Genomic DNA, 17,596 nt, shown 5'->3' with positions numbered 1-17,596 from the left:
TCCTCCAGGTAAATGGACAACCAGAGTCATCAGCTAGGCACAAACAACTGTGCATGTGCATGATATGAGTTGCCAAGATGCTCAGCTGCAAATGAGCAGCCTTGGTTCCTTGTATAACACCATACAGAGACCTCTGGAGAAGGTCTCTCCATTTGGTCTGCCTCCCTTCAAATGGGATAAGCTGATACTTGAAATTGCCCTTTTATCTTCACTGGCAATAGAGGGAGCCTAGCCTAGGTCTGTGTGTTTTAGTTGTCCAGACTGCAATTAAGCAAGCCATGCCACTCCTTTCTCTGAAGCAAGTAAAGCAAAAAGCTCAGAGGCACTAAGTTTCTACCTTTGCCAGGTATGATCTCATAAAAACTATTTTTATTCTTGGTGCTTTGGGTAACCCACTGCTGATTCGATAAGGAATATGTCACAGGCTTATTATGACACTTGACAGTTTTTTCAGATGAAGAAGATGAAGAATGAAGAATGAAGAATGAAGAATGAAGAATGATGAATGAAGTCTGACCAAAGCACCAACTGACACAAGGAAAAGTTTGCTCAGAGAGGCATATCACTTGCCTGGCTTAGGCCTCTGCTATGGGTCTTTGGACAGTTAAAATAATCCACTACCTAAAGCTTCAAATTTAAAAAAAATACAAAAAAAAACCCCAGTTTTTAAAAAACAAATGCTATCTTCACTGTATAGATCAGCATTTGAAAATAAGATGCACATTGTACTTCGTATATGTGAGTCACCCGAATGCAGACAGCATGGCCTTACAGATATATTTATTCTTGTTTGAATCAACACAGCAGTAAAGCTAAGAAGCAGTCTTGCTGTTCTTAGTTGTACACAGTAACGTATACCACATACACTGGGCTGAAGTGTGTGCTGGTGAAACGACCACTCCGATAAAGGGGAAAAAAGAATTAGGAAAAAAGTATTATCAAGGCTTTTAAAATAAAACTTCTAAAGCACCTTTAAACTGTAACATCTTGAGCAAAGAAAAGCCTGAATTATGTAAAAGCGGTCAGGGAGCCAACATCTGGCAATAATAAGATTGTTTTGTAAGCATGCAGTTTTCTACATAGCACACACTTCTTGGTCCACATTAGAGCAAATAGCAAATCTGTGAAGATGTGCATGGTCTCTGGCTGCCAGAAGGATACCCTAGGCTTTGAGTGAAAATTTGGTGTCATTTGATCTCCTAAAACAGCCAGCTGAGATGAGTTATATTCCCCCTGCCAGGAACCTCGAAAGAATTGTTCAAACCATATACTCATTCCTGCTGAATTAGAAACAAATGCCATAGCTGCATTGTTGGACTTTGAAATCAAACTCTCCCCAACTCTTCCCAGCATTCCAGGGAGGAAACAAAACTCCTTCCTGTGTCTGCTGCTTCTGTCTCTGCTAAGGGACCTCCTTCCCTCCACTCCCCGTACTCCTTCTCATCCTTTCTCTCCTCCTCCCGCGACTGCAATCTCATTCCAGAAAGCCACATCACAGGCCTGCCCCATGTGTTAGCGATCTTCTGTTTGCTGTCATTAGACTTTACCATTGCCTGTAGAAATGGAATCACTTAATTAGGTCCAGAGAGCTGAAGAACAACAAGGCTGTTCAGGGTGGCACCCAGCCAGCAGCTTCTTCCCCTCTCTTTTTTGTTTTGTTTCGTTTCCTTCTTCCTCTTTTTTTCAGAAGGGAAAAATCTCAAACCTTTCCCTGCTTCTTCCCACCTGTGAAATCCACAGAGTGGGTTAAGGTCTTCAACCAGACCCTGCACTACAAAGAGATTATCCTTCAAAGTCATCTCCACCAGCACTCAAAAAAGGAAAGGAAAAAAAAGAAACCATAACCAACCCCAAATTTGCCAGGCTGCAGGACTCCAAAAGCCTAGACTGTGCTCCAAAAAGAGTAGGCAGCTACTGATAGTTGACCTCCAAGCCATGAAGGGCATTGACAGCCGCAGACATTCATCAGCGCACCAGGGAAAGAGGTCTTGAAGACCATCCCCTCAGTGCTCAGAGTTGTGTCTGACTGTGGTTTAGATCTTATTCCAGCTTTCATAAGAAGTACAATTGCTTCCTGTTAAGCCAACAACAGTCAAACTCCATCTCAGATACTTAACTCTGAGTATGTTTGCTGACAATGAAGCACGCATGTGTGCTTCATTTCAAACTGCCTGGCTGCCCCCCTTCTTCCCCACCTCCACCACAGGTCATCAGAGAGCATTCACAGATCTATCATTTCAAAGGTATTTCACTGCAAATCTGACACTCATCTGCTGAACAATGCAATCATCATATTAAAGACATTTTCTCAATTTTCTTACTTGACTTCTAGTTTTCATTTCATAGAGAGAGTACAAAAGCAATTAATACAAAGCTACAAATCACCACTGCTGCATACCAGCAGCAGTTCAGACCTGATAATGTGCAGCCACCAGCAATTAGCTGGCATCACTTAGGCTTTCGTAGGTTTGCTCAGTAATATGTATCAATCTGACACACAAACATAAAAGTGATGGATTTATTCTAGGGGAAAAAAAAGAAAATTAATCTTTTATAGGTAGTATTTTAATAATCAATTTGTTCTTCACTGCTCTAAAAAAAAATCTATATAAAACTGATACTCAACCAGAGTTGTTTGCAACATGTATTTCAGCCAGCCCTGATAAAGCAATGGAATCCTTGGAAATATAAAATAAATAAATTATATAAATAAATCCTTGGAAATATAGTGCAAAAATGGAAGGAAAGGAAAAGGTAAGGTCCAGTTCTTAATTTAATCATTCTTTTTGTACCTGGAAGCAAGTAGGTTTATTCGACAATGACAAGATATATCATAGTCCTTTGTGTTTCGAAGCTCACGCATTGCAGCACATAGACTGGAAGTCTTGCTAAGACTGGGTGAAAATGAGCAGGCTATGAGTACAAGTGGAGTATCACAACCTTTGAAAGGCTGCTATACAAAATATGGGAAGAATTTCCTTCTAGACAGTGAAATTGAGTCCAGAAGAAGTATGTGGAAGCATGAAATACACAAGTCTGGAAATTAGTTTATCCTTTCGTCTTATGGTTTTATAGAACTATTCTATGCAGGTCTTTATCCCTCTCATCAGCATATGTCTGCAAAGCAGAGTATCTCAGTTTGCATGCCGCTGGCCCTCACAACAAGAGCTTGATGAATGCTCTGAAGAAACACCGGGCTCTTGGGAAGGATCTCCAGAGGAAGTGACAAAAGAGGCCGTCCTCTCCTTCTTCAAAACAAAGCTTCACCAAAAAGAAAATTCCTGGAAGTTACATTTTTATGTCCAAGGACAGATTTCTTCAAAGGAAGTTAAAGCTGGGGGAAGATCAAAGACCAGATGGGAAGAAGCAGGTTGTAGCGCTGGAAGATTCAATCATCATGCAAATAAACAACAGGGTGCGTGACCCTGGAGAGGACCACAGGGGAGTTTGCCTTAAAAGAAGAAAGGTGGTGGACTTCACCGGAAACCTGGGCAGGGTCTGAGGAAGCCTGGGGAAAGAACATGCGCTGATGATCTGCCTGGGCAGATGGACACTCTGAAGATAACATTTACAATCACGGAAGGGAAGGTACAGACCAAGATTCCTGTGGTCTCTTTGCTGGGGGTGACAGAGGAAGCTAAGTGGCTATTGGATAAGGAGAGTCCTCGCACTAATAAATTAATAAAAGATAGGAAATGCCTTATGAGTAAGTGATCAGTTCTCACAACATAGGGAGGTCAACAGTTCAGTTTTACTGGCACTAGTGCTGAAAAATTAGCTATTCAACACATGCAGAGATTTTTAGAAAAAAGGATGAGGCGTGAGGTAAAGATTGCTGATGACACTAAGTTATGCAGAAGCATAAGGGCATGAGCAGACTATGACGAATTACAGAACAGTCTGACAAGACTGAATGGCTGGGTAATAAAACGGCAGCTGAAATTCATTGTGTATAACTATGGAGTGATGCATATAGGGAAAGACAATCCTAGATCTGCATAGACAGCAGTAGTGTCTTGGTTTCTGAGATAACAGTTAGCATTCTGGAGCAAGACCTTGGTGTCATGACAGATGGCTCCATGAAAGCATAGTGATAATGTCAGGAATAATCAGAGAAGAGAGTACAAAGCAAAATCGTTTTGGTGCCGTTGTGCCAACACTTGGTTCACAGTTACCTCCTTTGTGCAGTCCTTTTGGAGAGGATGGGAATGGCATTTAAATTGCAAAAGGCTTAGAAAGGTGCAGGGAGGCTGACAAGAGGTGTGGGAGGGCTTCCATAGTATGGACAAGGGAGGAGTCTAAGCCTCTTTGTTCTGGAAGAGGGAGAATGAGGGAGAACTTAGAGTGCCTACAGCCAAAGCTTACAAAGTGACAAACACCACAGAGAGGTTGGAGGAAAACCACAGTCCACTCTCTCCACAGCAACAGGGAGCACATGCACTCAGACAAAGCTACTAGAAACCAGTGTAAAATAGACAGAAGGAGATGTATTTTCATGCAACCATGGTAAGATTGTCCTTGTCGAAGGATGTTGAGAATGCAATAAATTTGCACAAGTTGATGGGAAGAAGGTGCCAAAAATATCCATATAGAGCTACTGAATAGACAAACCATGACAGGATCAGTAGGTCCTTGGGGGGAGGGAGGGGTGTAATGTTAAAGATATTTGCCCAGCAACTTCTCATCCTATTGTGCCTGCTAATCATCACTGTTAGAGATAGCACTGGGCAAAATGGACCTTAGGTCCAGCATGGTATTACCATTCTTCCTAGCATTACAGTAGACTGTGAGACCCAGGCAAACTAATTTCCTCTTTGAAATTCAATTTTTCTCTTCTCAAGCAGAAAAAACAAATTGAAGGCAGGAAGCGAGTGTGACTAGAGAAAAATGTCAGTAGTCATCTTACCCTGCATGCTATCACTCACCATTTGAAGTAACCTAAAGTTTTCAATAAGAGATTCAAATATTAATCCAATTTCTTCTTCTCAATGGCTTTCCTATAATTCCCAAGCTCATTTTATACACCTACTTTGAGTGAAACAGCTGGAAAATGGAGGATACCCAGAAAATTAAGCTCGTTTTTAAGAGCATAGTTGATTTCGTGAGGCAAATGAGGATGACGACAGAAGGAAAGTGTATGCTTAATTCATAATAGTATAAAAATGTCTTGGTTTTCATATTTTATGTGTTCTACTAAGAATCATTCATGTACGTTTTTCCATTATTAACATGTAATAGCAAGCATATTTTTAAAGGAAAAAAAAAAGTGTTGGCAACATCAAGGGGAAAAAAAAGCAGGGAATGGAAAGGGTAAAACTCCTTAAAAAAAGTAATTCCTGCATACTGTTCACTCATACTCACCCTCTTAACTGCTTTAAAAAAAAAAACAAAATAAAAGTAAATATTGTCACTGAAAGTTAGAAGATCTGCGTTTAGTTCAGAATGGGGACTCCTAGGATCTGCCAGTACTTGTTCTACTCTGAAAGGGCCTGGCTGTCCATGAATACTGACCTGCAGGAGAAGTGTCACTTCATAGTTCTGACAGTCAAAGAGCTTATTTTATAAGAAAAAATTATCACAAACAGATTTAGGTGGGGAAGAGTACGTCAGACTGATGTTAAGAAGCATCGTGTGCCATGAAATTGTAAACCTTGCTTTTTATATGGTGCTGAAACAGAAAATACAGTCCTTTATGAAAGGAGAACAGAGGCCTATGCTGTCTAAAAAGATTCAAGTATTCCTTTAAAAATGTGTTTTGATAAAGAGATTTTTTTTAAAGTAAATCACTTATCTTATGGTTATGATTTTAAAAACACCTTTAACACCTACAATTGCTCCTACCTGACTATAACATCATTTTTAATATCTCTGAAATGAACTCTCCACTGCTCAAACCCAACGTGTTTTATTTTAAAAGCACTGAAAGCACCATTCACACAGCCAAGAAAAGCCCCATGAGAACAAAAAGCACGTTTAAAATACATACTTATTTCAAGTTTCTGTTAACATTCTCAGAGCTCACCTAATATGAAAGGGAAAATAAATGCAAGAGACTGTAAAGCCATCACATACTCATGGATTTTAATACATTAAAATTTCTCATAGGAATAGATCAAATTCCAAAATGGCAGAAACCATTATTCTACCCATAGTGAGACATGTTCTGTTAGTTTATCAGTATCATTGGAAGTTACGGACTTGCACAATCAGAGAAAAGTAGGAAGGAAAATCAAAGGATAAAAATACTGTGTGCATTAAATGTACTTTTTGCAAGAGTTTTCTTAGTCCATTCACGCTTCCTGTCAGAGTGGCAGATTTTTGAGATAAGACACGAAATCATATTCAATCAAGCACAATTATAAACCACAGCTGAAGCTTGGTCTCAAAATTTCTGCCTACTCCAAAAACTACAGTTGTCAGGGATGGCTTCTTTTTTGTTGCACTACAAACATATACACTTACATACATTCTTTCTTGTTTCTTTTTTTTATATATGGAAGGCCCACATTCTGAATAGATGGAGAAAGCGTCTGTTTTAACAGAAGAAAGAGCAACTACATAGTGTTGTCAAATAAATACAATGTTGTAAACTGCCTAAAAGAACCAACATCATTTCCTTTCACAAACTTTTCCAATCATACAAACTTAGGAGCTACTTTTAACATAGACAAATCTTTGAGCTGTCACTGACTGAAGCATCAATTCAAATTGATTGTGCCTCTTTAGCCATATGCACTCCCATGCCACATTTACCTGAGCACCGAAGAACGGGAAAAAGGAAAATATGCACAGAAAATGGAATGAAAAATTAAATACTTCTTTGTGTCAATGTATTTCCTATAACAGCACATTTCTGCTAAGGAGTAGCAGATAGAAGAAAGATTATTACAGCTTCCTCTGTGGTGCACAGTGATCAGCACTGACTTCCAATGACACTGTAAGCTAGTCTGGTGACTTAACGAAAACCCTCATGTCTTTACAAGTCCAGTTTATGACCATTTTTCAAAAGCAATTAATATGCTTTGCAATCATAGGTTAACATTGTGGGGGCATGGAATAAAACATTCTCATTGCAACTGCTCTGATTCTGCAGCTCTTATACATACAGGGAGGAGGCTGCTCAAGGCAGCTGGCCATACTTTTTCACGCAGATTAAAAGATAATATAAAAGAAACCTCTCTCTCTTTCTTTTATTTCTTCCTAGTGATGTATAATATTTCCCCTGTGATGGGCAGATCTTTATCTCCAGCTTATCAGCGCACATGACAAGTGAGAAACAAGCAGTACTAACACAGAGCCCCCAATCTTTCCCAATTTAAGCTGTATCAGTGTCCTGTCAGAACGACCCATAGCAACAGCAGTGGGAAGATTCAACGGGAAATCAAAAGGTGGTTTTGGAGTTTTGGCTTGCCAATGGGACAGGAAAAGGAAATGTTGAAGACACTCCAGGAAGGGGAATCCCATGTCAGTTTTTTGAAGCTGTCCAATTTTTCTTGAGCTACTAGAGGTGGGTTAAGGAGCAATGCACTTAGGGAAATGCAAGATTATCCGCAGCAGATTAGGGAGAAGCAATTATATGGGAGCAGTTTCATCACTAATATGCTGAAGCTGCTTACCCTTGGAAACTGAAGCTACATCTTCTCTGGAGAACTTTGGGGCTTTATTATCAGCCAGGTAGCTGGTTAGGAAGCCAGAAGGTTAAGCTGGCAAGAAGCAACTTAGGAATCCATCAGAACTTGGCATACCCTGATTGATCGTGCTCCTCACTTCAGTGAACAAATACTCCATGAGGATAAAACAAGCCACCAAAAAAAAAAAATAATCTGAGCAGATTAATTGAGTCAGAAACAAGTGCCCTAAGAAAGAAAAAATAGATTGTTATTAGTGGTTTTCTCAGATTGCTGTGGCCTTTCATGGCTGCAATGCCCCACTGAGACATTCAGATTTTCTCACTCCCTAAACACGTAGACAGACCAGTCCCTGGAGCCCCTTGTCCTTTTAGAGTATGGGATTAAAACCACATCATACAATTAAGTAAACAATTCTTTTCAAGACAGAACATCCCAAGTCCCTTCTACTCTTGTAATTTTTGCAGACCTTTTCTGCTTTCTGAGTCCTGGGAATTCACTTGATAGATGACTGGAGAAGGTGGGACGGGAGATGCTGAACTTCTTTCCCTTTCCAAGCAGTACCTCTCTCTTCTTCCGTTTTCAAGCTAACTGCAGATACCCATCAGTTTAATTAGGTCTCCCTAAAGTATGCAATTCCTGTAATAATTCAAGACCTTTATAATATCCATCTGCCAAAACTTACTGTAAGAAGGTATGAGATAAAGGCAATGAGATCCAGGAATGAAACCATAAAAAACACTCTAAGTAAATAAAGACTCATTTAAACTTAGTGCACGAAATTAGGCAACTGTGCCTGGACTAAAATCATTTCCAAGTCACTTCCAAATCACTTCCAATTTCTGACAGAAGGAAATTAAATCAGTGGAATCAGAATACACATCACCCAAATGTGACAATGCAGTCCTACTGTTGGAAGAATGAAATATATTATATTTGGAATTAGTCTATAGGCAAATGAAAAAGCAGATGCCTCAGCCACAGGACCCCCCTGGATTAAAAGGTACTCAGGACATTTTGAGGCTGATTGCAAAAGTTGTGAGGGCAAACACATGGCGTTAATCATGGGAGACTTTGGTTACTCCCATGCAAACCAAGAAGGTGACACAGTGAGGCAAAAAGCTAATGGATTTGTTTATTTTGTGCATGGCATAAATGACTGCCTCAGGGTGCAACCTGTCAGACACCTGACAGAAGGAGAAGCATTTCTTGACCTAGTTCCAAGCAATCCGCAAGACTCAGTTCAAAATTTATTGCAAAGGGCGTCCATGATCGGTAATGATCATAACAAATCATAAAATCATGACAATCGTAAATCATAACAAATCATAGAATCATAAAAATTACTAGAGTTTTAGAGTAAATATGTACAACATAAAATAGCACCAAAAAAATCAAGCATTTTTAAGTGTCAGTCTAAAGGAGGCTCTTAGAAGTATAAAGACATTACTCAGAAGTGAGGTCATGTCCAAGTGAAGAAAATAAAAAGGGTAAAATGTTTATATATTAAGGCCACAAGTTAAATATTTGCAAGCCACGATAAATCAGAAAACATTTTTGAAGAACAACTTACTACAGGCATCCCAGTTAATAACAAGTTTTGCAAACACAGGGGCACCAAGAGTTTTGTCAGAGTTCTTGTGACTAATACATGATAAAGGTGTAAAAAGAGAGTTCAAGGCTGCATGAGAAAAGCTAAATTAATTATGTGTATAAGAGATATAAGATATGATATAAGAGATATGATATAAGATATGATATAAGAGAAAAGCTCAGAAAAATTTCATGTGTGAAGCAAGTTTGAAATTTCCAACTGAACTGCCAGTGGCAGGGGACTAGAGAGGGTCGATAAAACAGTAGCAAACCTCTAAGACCAGATGCCACTCACACTGCAGTCTTAGAGGAACTAATATACAAAACCCTAAGCACATGATTTATCTCTTCAATGGCTTTGAAGGGCTCTCAGCCCAGAAAAATGGAAAACTGCAGAGATGACAAAAAATTACTAAACAGGTCTCAGGAGAAAGGAAGTACAGAATACTGTAGACCATTAGTTAGGTTTCTGTGTCAGGCAAATTGGTTGGAACTTCAGCAGTAGATATACTCATAAATATCTCAAAACAGAGTAGTTTTCATAGAATGCTGTCATAACTTCTAGACGCATTGCAGTTCTTTGGAGACACCAATAAACAAGTGAACAGGATGATTCAGTTGATGTATTATATTTGGATTCCCAAAAAGCCTTTAACAGATTGAGAAACACATAAAGAATCTTAGTTGGCATGGAAAAAGGAGAGATTCTCTCAGGAGTTAATATATAGTTAGTAACTTTCTTTAGAAAAGAAAAAAAGAGCTGAGAAGAACAGCCATTCTCAAAGTATCTGTTCCGTGATCTCTGCTTACCCATAACAGATTTGTTAGCAGAGACTGAATAATGAGTACAGGTTATGCATAACATAAAATTTCTCAGCATCATACAAATTAAAATGTACTGCACAGTTACAGAAAGATAGCTCCATGACTGAACAATAAGATGTCAGATAGCCGTTCACATCACTAAACAGAAAGTAACCTATGCCAATAAGAATATCCTTAACCACGCAGGCAGAATGATGTGCTCTGTGTTAATTACCAATCAAGAAAGATCTACAGAAGAAAATGGTAATATGCAACAAAAGTAGGCTTTTAAGAACATTAACTTATTGGAAGGTACCAAAATTATAGGAAAAGACTAGAGAAATTAGAAATATAAAATATCACTATCAATGTGTTTATGGTGGTGTAAACTTGTGGTGGGTTTGTGGCTTGATTGATCCTCAGAATTGATCACTGAGGATCACATATATAGGAGAAATTTATTAGAACAGAAGAGGTACGGAAAAAAGGAATACAATAGGAGGAAGTATAGAATAATTTCTCCATGAGGGAAAAAAATAAGCAAGCCAGGTCTCTTCAGCCTGGAAAAGACACAGTAAGTAACAGATATGAAGTATCTGAAGTTTCTGAAGGGCATAGAGAATGTGAACAGAGAAACATTAAGCTTTACATGATGCCATCAAGAGTCAGATTTAACACAATCTTCTGAAGTCCTTGTTCACGTAGCAGATGACAGAATTGTGGTACTCTTTGCCATTGAGTATTGTGGGGACTAAAAGCAAAAGTGTCTCAACAAATTGCCAGAAGCTATGAAAATTAAATACAGGGAATTGCTGCTGGTTAACTCTTCTACCAGCATACCCTTCTCTGGGCACCCGATACTGGCTGTCATTAGGGAAAGGACACTAGTCTCGCTAAATCTTTCCACTGGCCCAGTGTAACAGCATTTATGCTGAAGAACTGGTTTTCTTTAACATTTGCGTGGTAGGATTTTGGGGTTTTTTTTCCACTGATGTAGTCCCTGCCTGTGACCCAGACCATTTGCATATTTGGTCAGAGCAAGAATATGACACATTTTCAGCTCTCTGCTTGGTGATTCTGGTCAGGTACAAGTAAAAGTTCTTTTCCAAACAATCACATGGAGTGAATAGGACCCTGAAGGAGCTACTGCAGCAGGGGGGATGAGCAAGACTGAGAAGAAATTAAAATAGGATACAACCAAACAGCAATCAAGCCCTTCCAAGCATATTTTCATCCACACTTTCCAATTCTCACATCTGTCTGACAGCATTTCACATGGCTTGGGCCATGCTGAGCAGGCACTGGGAAAACATCACACCTGCTTTAGGCCCAATATGCATATGAAATTATAGATGTTCTTAGAGATTCTACACAGAGTCTCCAAATATTGCATACTTTGACTTTTAGGTAAGGCAGGAGCATGAATAAATCAGTTTTCTTCAATGCTTCTTCGTTTCTTTGGTTTTTAATCTCAGCTGCTCCATTATCAGATAACTTGTTCTGCATCTCCCTTTTACAGCCTGGCAAAAGTAGTTTACCAAAAGACACCACAGTAGTAATGGTTTCTCATTGCAATGTAGGGCATTGCATACACTATAATAAAAAGACAAAAAGGTTCTACAGAAAATACTGGACTATTACTACAGGCAGCGCCCTGACACTGGTGTAGTGATAAAGTGAATACCAATGAGGAAAACACTAGCCATAAGTTATCACTTAAATATCATCTCTTCAAGTTAAATTATGAACACAGGAAAGGCTCACAGTCAGTTACAGCTGATTTATATTTGCTGGCATCACAAATTATGTCAACTTTCAAAAAAAAAAATATTCACCAGAGCAACATACTGCAAAAAACAATTCATTTTAACCAGCAGCAATTACTTTTGGTTTTGAAGGGGAAGAATTTCTACCAGTTGAATTGCAGGGTGTCTTTACTTGGAAATAAGGGCTCACAGGTCATGGCATCTCTTAATTCTGCCAACTCCAAAAGGGTGCAATAGAGGTTTTTACAGTCCTAGTATGAAACCTAATTTAAATTTGTAACATCTTTCAGAGCCATTGTAAAGGCACAATCTAAATGCAAATTAATCTGATAATACAATTTGGACTGTTCCAGAATCTTATCCATGTAAAAAACTGGATTCTTCACAGGGTTTTGAAGTGAAGATAAATATCTCTGAAAATGAACAGATCACACCACCACAGATAAATCTTACTAAGGGAAAATGTGCTGCTGCCTTTCTGGAAACATTCCTAAGGAAGTATGTCATGCACTAGGAAACCCATTCTGGATAATGCTATAGAATTGCTCACCTTAATTCATATGCCAAATTCTTCTCTATTGAATAACAATAATCTGCTATAGACCAGTGTCTGCCAGAAACTGCTGAATGAAAACCACAGCTGTGTCTGTCATGGGGCAAAAACTACGTCTTTGACACATTTATTCAGTGTATGAATGAATTCCCTGTAAGGTTTTTTTTAATAACTATCTGGACACTTCTTTTTGTCAGTGATTGGCAAGCTCTATCTGGGTACATGCACACTTTCCACCCAGGCAACAAATGTGGAAGAAAATTAAATGCTTAGTCAGGTTTTTTCTAGAACTGTGAAGGGACCACATGCTGGAGTACATGTAGAGAGCCATTATTTTACTAATAGCTGCCTTGGCAGCTCAATAAGTGGCTGAACACACCAGGTGGGCTGTCCACATCTTTCCTATAGAGAATTTTGTGTAAAGCAGCAGCAAACTGGCCTCGAGCTTATTGCATTCTGGGCTATTCTCATAACTGTATGGAGTGGAGCACGTTTACTGTAGATATAAACCAAGACCAGTATCTCGCCACTCAAACTTAGTGGTACCCTACCTTATTATGAAGCAAGATTCCTACTCTGTAAAAAATCCAATACTGACTAGCAACAAACTGTCAAGAGAAAAATCAAAACATCTGCCAGAAAAATGTTGGGCGAATCTCAAATGATTCAGTTCAGGCTGGCAACAAGAGACCACAAAAATTCAAGTTATACTAAAAGCAGAACATCTAAGAAATTTATCTTACTTTTCAGATTATTCATTTCCATGTTTAAATATTAGCCTAAAGAGACAGGTGTCACCTCTGCGTTTGCTTAGCTCTATAGATCACATATACCCCAAGCTGCATAAACAGAAGTAAACTGAACAGTTAGAAGTAACTTCAGTTAGGCTGTTTTAAAGGGAAAAGTGAAAGCAAAACATGACTTATTGAAACAAACAAGTCATTCATGTTGGCATTTGAATCTGCGAGCGTTAGATCTTTAGTCCTGAATAAAGCAGGGACAGATTAAGTCACCCTGGGAATATGTTATATTTTTCAAGAAAGATACTTCTATTTTTAAGCAAAATCTGGGGGTGATGTGATCATATGATCTGGACTTCACAGCAATTATCAACATACAAATCTAGCTTTGATTAAAGAAGAAATCAAACACACCACAGAGAAGATTTCAAACAGTTCATTCTGTGTCCCTGATTAATCATATTCTAACATTTCTTGAGTTTGGGAAAATAGTGAGGCGCTCCAAACACTTACAGGAACATTAAAAAGATGTATTAAGTACACACTGAAGGGAAACCAGAAGTGCCACGTTGAGATGTCACAACCCTCGAGGCTTGTCCGTCTTCTCACATGCTAATCCTGACCTGCAGCACCCTTCCTGGGCTGCAGTGGCAGCGGGTGGCTCAGACATGTCTGTGCTCATTAACACCTTTCTCCCCCATGCTTATCACAGCATTTGAAGAGGATATTTCCATGCTTCATTTCTTGAGCAGCTTTTCTCTCTAGGATACTGCACACAATACAGACCTGACCACAGGAAAATAAAGAACAATAATAATAATCCTAAAACAGTAATGCCACTGTGTACTCCTCCACTGATTTAGAGGAGCTGTATCACTCAAGAGGATGACGCAGGCTGGTAGATGCCCCCAAGGCTGCAATTATCAGCCTTCAAGACCCAAAAGCTACAGTCAGCTCCCTCCTCCCCTGACCAAGGGGGCTGAGAGTCTGGGCCATTTCCAGCTGTTTGCGCATCTTGGCAGTTATCTTAGATGCACTTCAATGCAATGTGTCTGCTATATGGGTAAATATACACCCACTCCCCAAAATCCCGTTGTAACATGTAATCATCATTGCAAGTTTTCAAGACCATGTTCCTGAGCAGCCTCGACAGATCTTATAGCTGACTTGGTTTCAAGCAGGAGGTTGGAACTGAGACCAAAGTGGATTAACATATGACTTTAGGGTTAATGACAGGCAGCTTCTATCATTATTTTTACTGACTTCTACAAAAAGAAAACTAAGAGGAGCCTTATGAAAACTTCCATCTGGCTACCTTCAGATTTGTTTTGTTAATTAAGGAGATTTTGTAGAATGAGACTGGCAGTTCAGCATTATTCGTCTTTTTTTGAAGTTGCCTGTTGCAGCTTAATACTGAAATTTGAAGTAATTGTGTAGCGTTATCTGGGCTTCTGCAGGGGAATGTTACCAGGACCACTTAAAGGCTACATCAAGTTTCCAGTTTCATATCAAAATGTGAGAAGAGATTCCCTGAAACCAGAGCAATTTTTTTAAAGGACTTTAGTGAAGCCAGGATTCCAATTGTCTTCTAAAGTGTTGCATGAATATTTTGCAGGCTTTAGTTCCTTCTTCCTCTTCCCTACCCCCCAGCAAAGAAAAATTAATGAAAAAGAATTTCTGTTTTACATACCGAGCTTCTCATAAACTTTCCATTATGTTTCCAACTCAGACCTCAGAATTCAGAACTCATTCTTTGGGGATGAAACTGGATAGATACGAAGCCCACAGTCACTTGGAATACTTTCAGCAAAGAGCTGGTGAGAACCCTGGTTATCTCATTATCCCATACCCATGTGTACACTCCCTCTCTTGATACTTATGGGTCTGAATCAAAACTTGCATCCTGTTTGTCCCAAAATGTTAGGAATGGTTAGAATCTCATTTATTATTTGTGAGAACTCTGTCAATAAGAACCCAATTTTGTGATCCTTGTTCACAGAAAGATCAGATGGCTGAGATTACTGGAATGGAAACAAAAAGGATAGTCATACAGAAAAACAAATATGTAGCATAGATGGCAAGCTATGTGCTTTTACAAATTCCTGTCAAACGTAACTGTAAAGCCTTTCAATAGAATTGAGTGGAATATAGCTATAGCTAACAATAACAGGCAGTTAATTTTACAGGAATTACTGTATGACACTACGAACTTAGTGAAATTCATTAAAATATTATTTTTAAAGAAACTGAACAAAATGAACAAACACAATAAATCAAAATTCTAAACAACCAGAAAGAGTAAATTTAAAATGTCTGTTAGACAGGATATTTCAGCTAAAAACTCAGCTTTTGGGGGTATAAACCGTCACTAGTTCTTACAAACAAGGAAGCTCTACCTGCAAAATACTGATCATTTGCTACTGACTACACTGTTGCATGTATCTTTTCTTTCAGGATAAAAGATGCCTCAGCATCACCTGTGCAGTGTTACCAAACCAGGTGAACACAACTGGTGAAGGATTCTGACCACAGTTTCCCAGTGTTCTAAAATCTGCATTGGCATCAATGAAGTAGATACCTGAAAAACAGGGTTAAGCCTCTATATGGAAGAACTTTGTTGTGCAAGGAAGCATTTGAGAAGAGACAATACACAGCAATCATTTTCTCAACACAACTTTATCAAGCTTCCTAGATTCGTATATGGTCAAGTTTCTTTCCAACAGAGATCAAGCAGGAAAATATGACCTGGCTGTTAGTGATAAGGGTCTAGATTTTGGCTGAAATAAAATTAAGACGCAGGTTGGGTGTGCACCACTTCAGTTCAGCCAATAAAACAAGAGACATGAAGGAAATTAAATATCTCCTGGTATTTTAATCAATCTGATGAGTGGGCATTTCTCCTACAGTCTGACCAGAACTGCTTGCAAGAGGCTTTCCAGCTGTTTCAGGCTGCCTAACCCATTTGTAGCATTTATAATGATTTCTATCCATTCAAAAGAAAACCAAAAAAACCCACACAGAAATCTGTCTTGCTGAGATGAGTCTAAAGAAAAATTTCATAAAATGAAATTCATCAGTTTTAGTAGTTTGTGAGTCTGTTATAAGTATGTTACCATACTACCATTATCTCCTTTATTGTTAATATTTCTTGCTGTCGACCACGAAAGCTGGGATGTTACAAACTAAAAGAAAGGAGAAAAAAAGGAAAAACACACTTCTAGTGACTTAAATGCCCCCCAATATCCTTAGGTTTTCAAAATCCAATTCCAAATTTAAACTTATTCTCTAAATCCCTCCAAAGCTTGAAACTTTTCATTCTCCATCGATTCCATCTAACTAAGCTTTCACTGCCTTTTCCCAAAATCTATAAGGACCCCATAAAACACATAGCCTTTCCAAAGCACTTCATTTCACTGGACTTGACTCCAAAGTTCTTAATGCTCTTCCTTGTCCAAAACATGCTGTCTTAAGAAGGAGCTTTGTGCAAACAGAGACCAAAGAGGAACCTGCAAATTCAGGTCACTAAGCAACCCCTCTGCTCTGAATGGATAGACAGCACAGCTGCCAACTTTTCAGATCTGTGGTCTGAGAGATGTAGCTCCCAGGCTCCATATCTCAACACTTCACTCCATTTTCCTAGAAGAGATGAGAGAGCCTGGGAGATAATGTCACTTGAAAAATGCCTAAAATTATTCCTTCACCCAGAAGATTTATTTGAACTTATAATTACATATTTTCTTTCTACGCTGTTGCAGCAGTATGCTTCTGCAATGCAATAATCTCAGCTTCAGAGTGCTCTTGGTGAAACAGCAGCCCAGCTTCAAACCTGTAACTGTTTATCCTTATTGGCATACCATTTCATCAATTCGTCTCCATTATCACACTCATCTTTAATTTGTTTTCCCTGACAAATCCAACATGTTTTATTCTCCGGCAGAAGAAGGATTTCTCAATGTTTCTCTTGCTTAGAGCACAGCTTGTAACATTACAGTGTCTCAAGCATGTCATAAATGTGGAATCTCTCTCAAACCGTGGAGCAGAGCCGATCTGAGATCAGAGCCATGGCAGCAGCCAATTCCTTATGCTCCAATTATCAGCTACTCAACATTCTCACTCTGGTAAATCTCTAACTCAAGAGTCTATGAGATGAAAAGTTTGTTACAACACAGACATTCATGAACCCTCTTTTAAAGAATACATTTGTAAGTATCACAAGGCAGCTTAATTAACATCCTTCTCTAGTCCTTTTTCAAATCACCTCTTTATGTTTAAGAATACCTTCACTTTTATGGTTGTATTAGAGAATTTGGGAAAGATGCCTGATTCCATGGTAATTACAACAAGTGACATTTTAATATACCTTATAATATGGTACTGTTGTATATCATTTGTAAGGTTCCATAAGATTTTCCATAGATAAAAAAGCGTGTTTAAAACAGGAATGTAAGCTGAGATTTTAATCAAAGCTGAGTGATGCTGAAATTCTATTGAATTACCCTCTCTGTTTATGCT

The sequence above is a fragment of the Cuculus canorus genome, chromosome 2 (genome assembly GCF_017976375.1).
Source record: "Cuculus canorus isolate bCucCan1 chromosome 2, bCucCan1.pri, whole genome shotgun sequence".
Classification (NCBI taxonomy): Eukaryota; Metazoa; Chordata; class Aves; order Cuculiformes; family Cuculidae; genus Cuculus; species Cuculus canorus.
This window is presented reverse-complemented; position numbering follows the sequence as displayed.